Source organism: Rhodnius prolixus, unplaced genomic scaffold, assembly GCF_049639745.1.
Source record: "Rhodnius prolixus isolate KJV_2025 unplaced genomic scaffold, Rpr scaffold_21, whole genome shotgun sequence".
Lineage (NCBI taxonomy): Eukaryota > Metazoa > Arthropoda > Insecta > Hemiptera > Reduviidae > Rhodnius > Rhodnius prolixus.
In genome coordinates, this window is record NW_027411606.1 from 964,994 (window position 1) to 979,549 (window position 14,556).

General features: G+C 33.6%; 2 long non-coding RNA genes across 3 annotated transcripts in view; one reads left to right on the forward strand and one right to left on the reverse strand.

Moving 5' to 3' along the window:
• The window catches only part of LOC141455065 (uncharacterized), a 76,665-nt gene that overhangs the window by 36,980 nt on the left and 25,129 nt on the right, over nucleotides 1–14,556 (forward strand). The gene's annotated exons all lie outside the window — the stretch shown is intronic.
• LOC141455067 (uncharacterized) overlaps nucleotides 12,020–14,556 on the reverse strand; it is a 74,035-nt gene continuing 71,498 nt past the window's right edge. Inside the window, exon 3 of the long non-coding RNA XR_012459135.1 lies at nucleotides 12,020–12,668. This is a non-coding gene — a long non-coding RNA (uncharacterized lncRNA). The remainder of the gene's footprint in view (nucleotides 12,669–14,556) is intronic.

The window sequence follows — 14,556 nt, forward strand, 5'->3', positions numbered from 1 at the left end:
CAGTCTTGAATTCGTCTTACCGAAATATTCGTGAGCACAATTACACACAGTTAATAACAAGTAGATTATTCAAAATTATTTATTCATTTCTCAATTGTAATTTAATTTAGTTCCCCTAATTTTACTTATAGTAAAATACTGGAATAATTAGCTGTCCTAAAAATATGCATATCTTATTTACTTTATATTACATATACACAACATTGTGGGAAGAATACCTAGATGGAGAATGTAATTGAAGACAACTATATTATTTGCGATAAAGCCAGATAATTATTACCTATTATTATAAACGTTTGACTACTACATAAAATAACAATTACTTTAATCGAAGAATGAACTTAAACCGACGATTTTTATTTAAAAATAAAAATAAATAAACAAAATCATTGATGTATGTTGGTGTAAGCATTTTTTAAAAATTTTTTTGAATTTTTAAGCCTCATATTTTTTTATTTTTATAACGTTTTCTTTTTCACCTGTAATCAATAGTTTGATTATTATAGATAAATAGATATTACAGTCAATCTAAGTTAAATGGTGTGCTACTTGAACAAATATTTTGTAGATGAAAATGGCCAGCATAAGGGTATGTGACATCTAATAAATTCTTAAAAAATATTAATGAAAATTAATGCGGTAAAATTACTTAAATAATATCAATGAAGTATTAATGAAATGTTGGGTACTTGCTGATTTGTGTACCTTTTGGCGTTTAATCAACCCTTATACTTAACTTTTTAAACTGTAAGTTTTTGTTAAGGAGTCTATTTACCATTTAAAATTATCCAACAAGTTTATTCCTGTTTCGTCTTCATTTAAGGAGTCATGATTTACGATAACAATTTTGATGATTTTCTTTTAAGAGCCCTCATTCGGATTCGAAACAAAACGGCTACCCTCGACTGGGAAATAACCAAAGACTTTTTAATAACATTTTTAACAATCGCATAGTCAATTCCATGCTAATGCTTCAATTGGAACTATAAAAATACTTTTCTGGATTCGCTAAAACTTCCTTGAAATTCCACAGAATCAAAGATCCAGATGGTAACTATTCTATACTTCCTTCGAAACATCTTAGCTATCTTTATATTGCAATCAAACTTCACTGTTAGAACGTATCATCTCTCTGCATCCGCATACTCCCATTTAGGCTGGCTTATTTTTTCGATAACTTAGAAATAGTTTTTTAAATTTTTATGTAACATATTGAATCATCTATGAACAAATAGATTAAAGTTTTTATAGTAAGTTAAAAACATTTTGATATTAGATGTTTGGTCTAAAAGAGTGGAACAATTATGTTAGATACAGCACAAACATATCATTCTTTCTAACCAGCATCCTCCTTCTTGGTATATAGATATATATAAGAACTCCCTTTGAGAAGTGATCACTATCGTATCCTCTGCCCTCTCGCAATATTCTGTGAGTGTGGGTGATAACAGCAAATTGACTAAGAACGGCAGCGACTTATTGAAGTGCAGGCTAACTCCGAATATGATTGATGTACTTTGATCTCTCGTTTCTATCTATTGGTGCACTTTATTAGGGTGTGGCGTTCAACTTCTAAGCACTCTGTCTAACTGTTAGCGCATGGATATTTACACCATCAGTGTAAATAACATGTATACAATATTTTACAAATAGAAACACTGTAGACAAATTTATTACTAGTGAAAAAGAATTGCAACAACGAAATAAATGACGAACAAATATACGTTGGTAAGATGCCTTTCAGTAGCAAATTTAAAGGGTTTTTGTGACAGAAAGAGTTGTTTTTTGTTGTTAGATTGGGATACCCTCAGGGATGCCAAAATTCCTAAAAAATCTTTTTCTCATTCGGATATGAAGTTCTGTGAATTGTTGGAGCAGCCTCCAACGAACTGCGTATCTAAAAAGAATAACGATGAAACTTCTCAAATTTAAACGCATCAATTTCTGGGTCAATTGGTGGCCAGAACCTTAGCGGGCTTCCGGACAATGTCTTTCTTTACCCATAACACTATTCCCATCACTCAGGAGGTTTTCTAGGAGCAAGCTAGAAGGACAGCCAACCAGAACTCCAACGTGGACTTGAAGTCGAGTGCATTCTTTTTCCTACAACTCTTAAGTTATTTATTAACGCAGTTAAACATCTTAAACTGCATCCCATTTAGCCTCTCCGGCAGGCTTAAATTGCAAGAAAGGAGATGGTAAAGACAAAACGTTCACTAAAAAAAAGTTGTTAACATTTGAGACTCATACTTTTGTTAAAACAAACTCTTAATTCTTCAACAAATTATTATAACGATATTTCACAAAGTTTAACCATCACCTTATTTTGTGAAATTAGATAAAGAAAACGTAAAAAGTATAGTACAAAAAGTGAAACCGATGTAACAGAACATTGAGATTTGGTTATATTATTCATTAAAGTTACTTTAGGTAACTAATATTTTCTCAACGTTCTGCCATTAAAGATTTACTACATCTGTTGTTATTATTATTGTTTAAACTATTTTTCACATTAATAACTAATACGCTATTTAACAACTATTGCAAACAATCTAATAGGTTACATATCGTATCACTGTTGGTACAACGATCTACAATTCTTAGGACGTCATTTACTATTGACATTTCATTTAGCGCGAATGTTTATATTTAATTTACTTCCTGTGTATTTGAGCACATAAGCCTAAGTGAAGGACTTAACTATGCGTCATCGTTTTCCCCCCCTCACGTTGCAGAAACTCAATAAATATCTAAACATAGATTATTGGGTCCCTCTTTCTGTATCGGTGGATTTGTAAGACGATACCGGTTTGGAACATTAAGACCAAAAATCTTCCTTCATTATTCATGAACTCCTAATTCTAAGGATTTCTTATTTTAACTTATTCTTTCTTATTATTGTTAAAAGAGGACAGAGCAGAATGACCCCGAATCCGTCTAAACATGGACTCACTTACATAGGAAGGAGAAAGATCGGACTCCAAATTTATTATATGAGTGATACTTCTGCGATAAGAGACCAAAGTCACTAACTTGATTATCTCACCTTCCTCTCAAGACAGGCTTGAGGCTATCAAGAAGCATTGCTCAGACCCATTGAAATAGATCCTGCATTGGAGAGATATATAATTGGAAGTTAAGTAACTCTGAAGAAAATAGACATTTTCTTTAGAATATTGTGAACTAGATCCAATGACAGATCTTTTTTTCTCATCCGGTATCTCTTTGGACCTGAAAATTGTAGAACATTTGTAGCAAGAAGCCAAGTTTGGTCTCTAACCACTTTAAAACATGAACAAGAAAATATAAAAAGTAAAACTATTTAATAGCAATTTTTTAAAAAAAAAAAAAAGAACCAGGGGTCTTTATTGTAAGCAAAAGTTTAAGACGCTCCAGGTAGCCTTTAACCAAGGAGAGCAAGTGGCCGCTTAAGATTAGAGACGATTGGTTCTGTACAAAGAACGTTGGTTCTATACAGAGCCGTGAGAGAGTAACAGTATAGTGGGTAAGTGTGTAGGTAGTTGTACCTACAGATACTAAATAACCCAGCTTGAATGGAACAAGGCCCTCGCTAATTCCAAAGGGCCGAGAATGGGTGCTCGTACCATAGTAGAAGCAAGGAGTTAGCAGCCGTAAAGAGGCGTCCTTTAGTGAAATGTTAAGGAGGTGACAAATCTTGAACGGCAGAGATTAGGGCTCGCCCTGGGGATAGTTGGATTGGCGCCAATACCGCTAATTCCAAACACCACATTCAATTCGCGACCACAGCCTGCCAACTCTGCTCCTATTCCATTCTGCCCTTCTTCTTCTACTTCTTTTCTTTCTCCTACTTTCCTAACACTTTATACCATTACAAGTCCTTCTTTTATTTCCTTTTAACTGATATTTATAACTATTTGCCTCAATTTAATCCTTTCTTTGTCCGCTCTTTTTAAATAAAGTTACAATCATTTATTCAGTTATGATTCCCAAAGAACGATCCAGTTTATACAGAAAATTGGGCACTAATCTTGTTCTTGTATCCCCAGGTGAAGAAACTATTCAGCTTCTCAAGGAAAGAAAGTACCAGGAAAAGCGACGATATCCGACATTCAGGGATCACCTCTCATCGTGACAAAATAGGCTTCTTCTTCTTCTTCAATGCCCTCTAAGAGATTCTCCCAAATTAAGAGAAGGTACAAGAATGCTAATTCAAAGGAAGCCTCTCCAGAAGCTAGCTGTTAGAATTCCTATTCCCTGATGCTAACACACTCCCCTGTTACCTACAGAGTTGTGATAAACTCCATCGTATTTTATAATCTCCACCAACGGTTTATAAAATTGGTCAGGTAGTCAAACTCGAAAAGAATACGAGTCGAAGTCTATTATTTCTAAACCAAAGATAAGAAACTATAGTTCATTATTTTTGGTGACTGATTCATAGTTTCAATAGGATGAAAAAATAATTGCCATTTCAGTCGTGGTACATTCAGTCCATGAACAGACAAGGCAGAAGACTCACCAACCCTGTAATGTAAAATACTACTTTGTAAACTAGCCCTGAAGATGACCTAGTCCCTAGGTCGAAAGCTCGGCAGAATAAATGTATCACGACTGAAAACTGGCATTTTTTTTTCATCCTATTGGTAAGAAACTCTGTTTTATAACTTACGTATTTTTAAAAATCACGACACTTCTTTTATCAAAAAAATAGCGCATCAAGTACGGAACTCTTGTTTAGTCCAATAGGATTATGTCAAAAGTTAATGACATTTCAAAATTGAATTGCTGTTATTATGAATCGGGAAAGTAAGAGAAATCTCCTAAAAATTTTCACCCCCTTCCTAACTTTTAGTAAAAAACTAGACTAGGGTTTTCCTTTGGATGGGAAATTGGCTCATTTCAGTAAATCAAGTAGTAAAAGTGAGAAGTGGTCAACCCTCATCCCTACAAAGAACATCATGCAGGCAAAGGTGAACAGAATCATTGAGCTGTACTGTTGGACAGACTGGCTAGGAGTGTTTAACATTGATAAGAAACGTGAAGAGATGAAGCTACCCTGCTTATCTTCACAACACACTCACCTTCAAGTTGGACCTTCACCACAGCTTCAATTTCAATTAACTATCTTCCTGTTTGGACATCCCCAATCTGTTACCAAAATCACTATTAAAGCTCTTTCATTTAATAAAGATTTAAAGTAAATAAATATTTGAATGGAAGTGTTCCTAAATATTGTTCACAAAAAATGGACAAATGTTTAAATTAATAACAATAAATGAACATTTTCTTGATTGTGCTACGTTGAATTACAGTTCCTATCTTATTAGAAATATCGACATAACTAGAGAATCAACATTTTGGCCTAATAAAGATGGCTCAATAAACTTAGATATTCTAATTGCAAAATTGAAAGCGGGCAACTTAACAAATTCCAAATCCATGCAGTCTCCGTTTGTGGCAGAGATGAACTCGGATTTGCCAAAAACCAAGTAGTTGGACGTATCAACTACCTCTGTAGGAATTTCGAGTGTATTGAATGAGTTAGGCTAGGATACCATTAAGGAGGCCATCATCTTTGAAGAAATCGCTACGAGATAGTAACAAAAGAAGTGTAAATAATGTGAAATAAAACGTTTTGCTACAAGTTCTTTTATTTTTCGAAGTACGGTTAAAATGTAAGTTAAATTTAAGATAGCTCTTCAATGGAAATTCATAAAACTTAAAAAGTAAAGCGTTTAAATAAAAGAAATAGTTTTAAGAAATAAAAGAATCAATCACAATAGAATATTTAAAATTTTTCATCGAATGAAATAATTAAAATTTATTATATAATTTTGCCAAAGATCGGTCATGCACCTGAAATCTATTGTTTTTGATAGTTTAATAAAGTAATTTCTATTCTCTTGTTAACTTTTACCCTTTCTATCGCTAGTGAATAAAAGAATAGTCTCCAATTGATGGGATAATTGTCTGGCTAATACTCGTACATGGTGAAGGTAATGTTTTTTGTTGATAAGACAATTAAAAAATAATAATAGTTTAAAAATTTACTTCTATGATAAGTAAAATTGTGTTGCAGAAATAATAACTGTGGTTGTACAAGTGTGAAACTGAAAATGATGAGATGTTAATGAATTCTCGTGTAGAATGGTAATGGAGTTATCATGGGAGTAATGGTAATGAGGTTATCATTGTATTTATAATAAAAGAGCACGTGGACAAACATTAAACAGAAAACAGAAATGTGTATTGTGAGACAGCTGAAGACCGCCAACTAAAATCCCATCAGGCTGTGTGTGCAAGGCCCCCAAGGGTTTAGTAAGAAGATGGTTTCATGGAAGGGTGGGGTCCTGGCGAAGAGGCTGCCCACCACAGACTTTCCGACCCAAGAAAAATTCATATATTCTCAGCTAGGGTTTTTGCCATCTCCTGTATGTTATCCTTGGCTGTTTCCCTGCTCCTGGGCTCCTTTCCTCTTCTGCAACGCCACTTTCCCCTTCAAACATGGCCGAAGGGGATATGTCTTTATCATATATAGGAGTAGCCTTCCCTTTTTTTTTTCTCTCCTTAGTCCTCTACCTTCTATCTATCTATCTCGCTCCTCATCTCAGACATTGCCTGTTCCCTTGTCCCTGCTACGGTACTATATTCCAGCACAATGAATATATACAATTTTTGTTGCCTCAAGACTTTGTCCATTCTTTTCTTCCTTACATATATATATTTCATATTGTACATCCTGGTGTCGCGTGATGCCCAACAACCAAAACCTACACTCCAACCTCCAGAAACATATAATCTATCTCTTATCTAAGGCACAATTGATTTTCATCCTTCTCTCTTCACCGTTTCCTTTTCCATCAGCTCGGAAAACTCTTCTTTATATCTAACCTTTAAAAAATATATATTACAGCAGGCATGATCCTCCCTTTATTCTGGATATATTAGACAGTTATTCTATATTGGCTCGTGTTTAGCGTTAGCGTTTCATTACTTCAATTAGCCTTTCATTGATTGCTGCCTTTCGGTACAGAGTAGAAAATTTCTCTCTAATCCAACGTTTTCCCAATATGTTTTAATGCTAGATTTTCCCGACATTGGTCTCCACGATTTCTTAAACAACCTTTCGGTATTGCCAAATTTCAAAGACCTTCTTCATTGCGCTGTAAAAGATTGTAACCAAATCTTTATTCCATCGGATATCTCCTCACCAATTTTGAAAGCTAACAAGAACTGTATTGCCAGCGAATCAAACATTAGACAGCAGCCAAATTATTATTATTATTTTTGGGCGAGGGCATGGACAACTGAGGTCATTAGTACCCCTCAGCCAATTATTATTATTCAATGGGGTATTTACCAGGAGCCCAATTAGAATACTTTTCTTTTCGCACTACGCCTTGGGGCCATTTTTCCAAACAATTACAATTTTTAGGATTTCTATAGATAAATTCAGCATACATCACTTTTACAATGTCTTCATCATTAATTTTGTATTCTCATAAAGCTACCGCCTTCATGTGTCCATTACAAGTAATTTCTGCACAGAAATTAAAAATAAAAAGAAGTAAAGTCTAAGTATAATTATTGTACAATAGTTGGAGAAACCAATGTTAAATTAAATTTCTTTTGTATTTTTAAATAGTAATTAAACCATATTATTACAACTCACTGCTATTTAATGAAACTAAAAAATAAAATAGCCTCAACTCCTAACAAATAACAATCTATTAAAATCCGTTTAAAACATTAATTAATCTTTTTTTAATTGAATTAATTGTGGTTGTAATTTAGTTCTTACTCGATGTCAACAGTAAAGCAAAGCAAAAAGTATATTTATTTCTTCTTTTTTTTTTATTTATTTTCTTTACCTCTGAAAAGACTCTTTGGTATTTTTACTGGTTGAGCTGGAGTGCAATACATTGGCACAAGAATTAAAATTGCAAAGGGCATTGGACTATAAAAATTCCTGTAACTTTAGAATCATTCACTTCTAACTAGATTGTGTCTTGCAAACTGATGTGTTTACTTTACTCAATGTGGTTTACAAGTTGAGCTTCAAGCTTTTTTATTTATTTATTTTTATTTTTTCTGAAACAAGTAAATAAAAGTTCAAATAGATTCTAAGTTTTCCTGAAAGCTATATACCTCTAATTGAGTTTAGAATGTTTAATAAATTATAAAATTTGTAACAAGAAGTGGAATTCCATAGCTTGGCCATTACTGCAGAATAAGTAAACTCAAATATGCGAATGAACTCTTATTTTAAAACAAAATTGTAATGTGTGTGACCTAATTCTTACTATTAACATTTAATTTACCGAAATAAATTGTCAATTTGGAATTTATCTCAGTAATTTGAAGGGAATGTATTAACTGAGTCCAGCTTCGCCCTTGGATTTGTATTTTCTAGCAGCCTTTTACAGCTCACTGCCCACTGATGGACAGTAATGTCTCTAATGAGAGAACATTGCCTGGAGTCCGGCATTGCACTAAAATGTCTCCAGTCACCTGTTACCAACCTCAGATGTTGCCGCGCCTTAATAATCTTTTTTGTGATGTAACAATATACTTTGACTATAAAGTATGACCATTTCTGGTGCCGTCTCTGGTCTCTCTCTAAGAAATCCCATTTTACGAAAGTGATCCAGGGAGAGTATGTTCAGCTCTTCAGACAGGATTCTCCTCGATCTGTCTGGTTCTTCACAGAAATCGCCACTGTTACTGAGTTGTTGCACTTCGTAACCCTAAAATGGTACTCTTCTTTTATATTTCTCAGATTGATTTTACGCAATTGTTTCGGGGATGAAAGACAATATAAGTAAATACTATTTCTGTAGACAGACTGCAGATGAGATTGTTCTTAGTGAGTTCAATTTGCCTGTGCTATCTATTTGTTTGTAGCAATCCTGCTATCACATTATCAGCTATTTAAGAAGTTTACCTAGAAGTATTGCTAATAGCTCGGAGAATATGATTTCACGTCCAATTGTTATTTTACGAATAAGTTGATAAATTATTAAGGGAGAGTTTCTTATCAATTAACCAGACTGGCGCCTGTTTGGCAAGCAATTCTTGTATTAGTCTTCTAATAATTTCCCTCTCTTTTTTTTTGTTCTTGTTAAATAAATATTTACTTTGGAATACATTGTCCATTATTACATTATTTAATGACAGATAAACATGTGTTTATTATTTAGGGCTATAAAATTTTATTACATTTTTTTAATTTATATTATATAGATAGTTATTTTCCAATAAATAATTAAGGCAATTAAATTTAAAGCCTTTCTCCGTTAAAATTTCAAATTATTATCTGTAAACAATATTTTATTATCTATTTCTTTAATAATAGTTCGGTCACTTAGTTTCTGTTCTCCCCACCAGATTGTAAAAGTGATAACATGAAAGTGTGGATAGAAATATGTAATATTTGTATCATTATTTTTTAAAAATCTGGTGTTCACATTTTGTTTTGTTTTATTTAATTTCTATCATAAGTTATGTATATCATTTAATCTATTTCATAAATACATTTCTGGAGAAAAAACATTAAAAAAGTCACTTATGTCTGTACTTTAAGCTGTACATTTTGTAAAGCTTTTTTTACTGAGTAACTAAAAAGAATTATTTAAAATTTAGTTGGCTTTGCGATTTTTAACGAATAGTATTAATGGTTCCTTGTAGATTTTAATGGTGTTGTTTCAATTTTTGGTTCTTATTTTGTACCGACCTACTGCTTGGCACCAGCAGCTCTACAAGTACTTAGTTGCTTTTTGGTAATTCTCTTCCACTTCATAAATTCAAAATCTTTAGCGATCTCAGCCTCTTGTAAGAGCATCAATTAACATTTTAGTGAAAAAAAAAAAAACATGAGACGCAAGAAACGCCAGAGAGACGCCGCTTCTGAAAAACTCAACGCTCCAGACGGTGATTTGTGATGGAGTTTCACTATTGCTATTGCTAATCCTGTTATACGGCAGAGGTCATAGAACAGAGAGAATTTCACACAACAGAACTTTAATCTGGATAAGAAATATCGGAATCTGGATATCGTAATTCTATCTGATAAACAGGCCATCATTAAACAGATCTACGAGATCTACAGCGTCAACTCCAACATTGTTTAGGAATACCTCCGTAAACGACGGACATCGGCAAAGTAAACCATACCAGGACAAGTTAGGAAATGAAATAGCCTACAACCTGGCAAAGATGGCGGTGATATCCCCTCTAAGGGGAGAGATTTTTCTTCCAACAAGTGTTGCAGAAAGATGAAGGATATGCACAAAGAAAAATCTCTCAGAACTAACGCAGATGATGATCTGACTGGAAATTATAACTATAATATCGTACTTTGAAGAGCATAACTATCATAAAACGAAGATTTGGTGATTTGGGAGCTTGGGTGATTACCAGACGTTGGTAGAGGAAATACTCTAACTAGAACAGTTATAGCAAATCCATGGCACGTTTCAAAATTTGCATGGCACGGGGTCCGATTAAAACCATTTAGAATTTTAATAAATGGTTTTCACTCGAAAAATTGAATTTAAAGATTTTGATTTTCTTTTTTGTTATTTTTTATATTAATTAAAAATTATTTAGAGTTTTTTATTTTCTGTAAAGATTAAAATAAATATTCTATGAAATATATTATTTTAACATATTTCATTCCTCTTTTATCGCTTGTTTAAATGTTAATTGTTGTTTTAATGTACTTATGCATTTTTTTTAAATTATACAATTACGTACTATTAAAAGCAACACTTCGTATAAGTTAAGTGTTTCTTGAGAATTGATAAGATCTATTGAATAAGTAAATCTTACTAAACAACGAGATCCGTTTAAATAAAACTTTCTTATGAAAAACTACTTGGCACTTTTATACGTCAAATATTAATATTTTCTAATTTTTGGCACGTACATAGATCTAAAAAGTTTTGCCAACAAGGCTCTAGAACCTTTCCGGATAAAGGGAGATAAGATATCTCGTAGTATGCTATGGATGGAAGACTGGATGCTTTTAGGCACCAACGAGGATGGAATCATATTAGATACAATACTCCATATCTATAATAAGAGAAACCTTTAGCGACCTTAAAAGAAAGGGAAGAAGCAAGTAATAAATTAACCTTTCTCTTTAAGAATATTGGTCTTCCTGCATAAAATAATCCCTATACCCAGTTTAATACTAGTTTTAAGATGCGTTACACAGTTTAGATTTAGAAGAATCACCAATCTGGTTGCATGGTAATTCGCTGTGCTAACTTACTCCAGTAAATAATAATCTACTGTAAATTGAAGACTTACTGTACTATTTACTTATCGCATACTGAATCAAGTTAAGTTTAAAAATAAGATATTGTTTTTTTACTATAGAATTCTATTGATTAGAGAAAGTGCTTTATATTTTCTCACAACCAATTTCTACTTTCTCTTAGTATTAGAGAAGAGTGAGCTTTATTGTTATACTGAACAAGAATGGAATGGACAGAGAAGCCAAGCTAGAGCAAAGATTATTCAAGCTGGAAGCTTGGAGAGGTTATCTTTGTGAAACAGAGGGGGGAAATGTAGGACTGAATGTGTAAATGCGAACACATTAGTAACATGTCTCTCCGCCAAACACCAAGTAGGCTCCGGAATACTGAATGGATGAATATCTAGTTCTACTCTGGACCAAGGGGAAAACTGCTCCACTGCTTTTATCATCACCCACACACAGCTCTTCCAGCTCTTACCATCATCCTAGTCTCTCCTCTTATTTGTCAACATCTTTCATTCCAAACGGCACACTCCCAGCTTTTTCCTCCCAATTTCTACACTATGTTTACTAAAAATCTTTCTAATATTATATATAAAAGAAAACCTCTTAATTAATTCAGTCGCATTAATTAAAAACATTTTAAAACATAATATATTAATGAAGCATTCTAAATAATGATGGTATTTAGAATTCCTAGATTGTGGAAAATTCGTCAAGTAAAATGCACATTTTAGAAAATAGATTTCCGGGATTTTTTTTATTATAGAAAATTGCTTACAAAGATTTTCTTTAAATAATAACTATTTACTTTTAATATTAAAGTGGGTGTGCACAGAGATATCTGATATTGAACTTCATAGAAGTTGCTCTTAGAAGTATTCCGCAGATTCTAATGGTTCATTTTCTTGAAATTTTTTCAAAATGTTAGGTAGGTTTCAGAACAGGTTTAATATAATTAAACAATACATTATGAGGGATTGTGGCATCCAGTTTTCCTAAACCTTCCTTACCAATAAGTATTAATAATAGGAATTTCAAACTAAAAAGTGGTTGGTCATCTTTAAGTAATAATATTACAATACAGCAATAGATGCTGTAAAATAAAAACAAACGGAGATTCATACATCAGACCAGTCAATCTATTCTCTACAAACTCAAAAAATTTTAGCAACATATTTATTTTCAAGACAGATCTCTCCGATAGTTAACGTGACTCAGTAAAAAGAAAGATCGAAATCTGAGAAAGTTCTGGTGAGGATATATCTTGTTCCACGTAACTGCCCGTAGCATCTAAATCTCACTGTACCACAGTTCATCAGGAGGTAAACTATAGTTTTCTCCTGTTCTCCACAGAGTCTACAGGTGCCAACAAGTTCCTGGTTCACAGGCTACTTCAGTACTCCACCGAGCAGACAATGCCCTGTAAGAGAAAAAAAAAAACAACTTGTTAGCATGTTCTTTAGATCTGAACGAAGAAGAGAACCTGAAGAAGCTTGTCTAACCTCAGACGTGAACTTCTCTACCTTAATTACCGTTTTGGCTGATTTGGTTGTTATGAAGTTTCTTCTTAGTCATGATTTCTGCTAAGGGTGCTACTAATAATTACTTTGGTAGATGTGCCATTTATTAACGATCTCCAAAGAGAGTTTTGTCTTACACAATTCTGGCTTTATCTCTTCTCCTTAAGAAAGGGCTATAAGAATACTAGTTAGGTGTGGCTCTCATGCGCAGAGCTATCGGAAATTCCGGAAACAAACCCTATTGAGTATTTGATTAAGTAAGATAAGCCCTTTTCTCCTTTTTGAGGGGGCATTGTAGTTTTTGTTTTTTGAATTATAGAAAGTGTTAATTTCATCATTATTATTAATGCTGTAGTTGTTTTGAACCTGGTTGCTGAAAGGACGCGCTAGTGCTGGACTCAGAGTGAACACAGAGGTTGAGGATAATCTGGCTCTACTGTTTATGGAAGTTAAAATATTACTAAATATAAACAACTAAATAAAATATATAATACGGGTCCCTAGAAATAAATGGATGAAAAAAAAAATAAATAAATGGGATGCAATGTTGCGTGCTAGAGTATTTAGTTGTGCGCGCGCGTAGGTGAGTGCCATTCGTCCTGTCCTTTATCATTTCTATTTTATTCCTCAGCTATATCTGTCTCTCTTGATTTCTTCAGGCCCTCCTTCTTTTTCAGCGGGTCCGGCAGAGGAAATAGACGAATGAGTTCCAGTCTGGTGATTTAGAGGCGAGTTGCATATTCGCGTGAGGGTCAGCACTAGATCATGCCCTAAGAATATGGATAGAGTGAGTTGGTTGTAGAGAGCGTGCGTATGTGAAGGGATGTGAACGATTGAGAGAGGAGTCTGTGAATTGGGAAGGAAGGAAGAGTGGACGAAGGGCGCATCGCCAATTATCGTGGTGGCCGTGGCTACCTAATGAAGCTCCCCCTCACCCGCCGATCGCCCCGCAACATTGTTCCTGCACAGTATTTCTTCCTTTTCCTTCCCTTCAATCGATATCCTGGCCTCACCCAGCCGCGCGCTACCATAGCTGGGATCTCATTCACCCTTACCCAATGCTTCATACAGCTTGTGCTGAGAGATCTAACAGAAGAGGAAGTTCCACCCCCATTCTGATCAATATAACAGTGGCCCTGCGCTCTGAGCACCCTCAAACTTACATACACATACCTCCTCATCATATAAACCCCTTCATCTACCACCATTACTTCTTCACAACTTACTCCCTTCAATCCGGAGTTTTAGTGTGTCTACGTCCCTCTCACTACCTTCAAGGCAACCCATCATTTTAATACCAACCCCTTTTTTAAATTAAAAAAAAAAAAAAAAAATGGACGACACATTACAAGGCAGGATAAAATTCATAGGCGGCCATTTTTATTTTAATTTCTTAGATTAAAATTTGTACGATATTAAGAAAAAATAATTAAACGAAATCAAGTTTGAATATTAATGATTATTTTATGGATAAATTACATTACAAATTAAAAAATAGATAATTATGATTTTTTCAAAAATAAATCGTTCTTCAGTTTTTAGTCTCCGAGTTTGTAATTATATTTTATTTATGGACATTTAGACTATAAAATAGACTACAAACTCTAACTTAATTAGGTTTAACTAAATTTTAATTTAAATATGAATAATTAATTCCAATAGCCTCCTCTCTTGATCTTCGTTTGGTTATTTGGGTCAATTTTAATTTTTAGAAAGTTCTAGATAGGATAACTTGGTCTAATAATGCTCGCTCTAAAAATTATTAATTGAATTGAGGAGTTAACCATC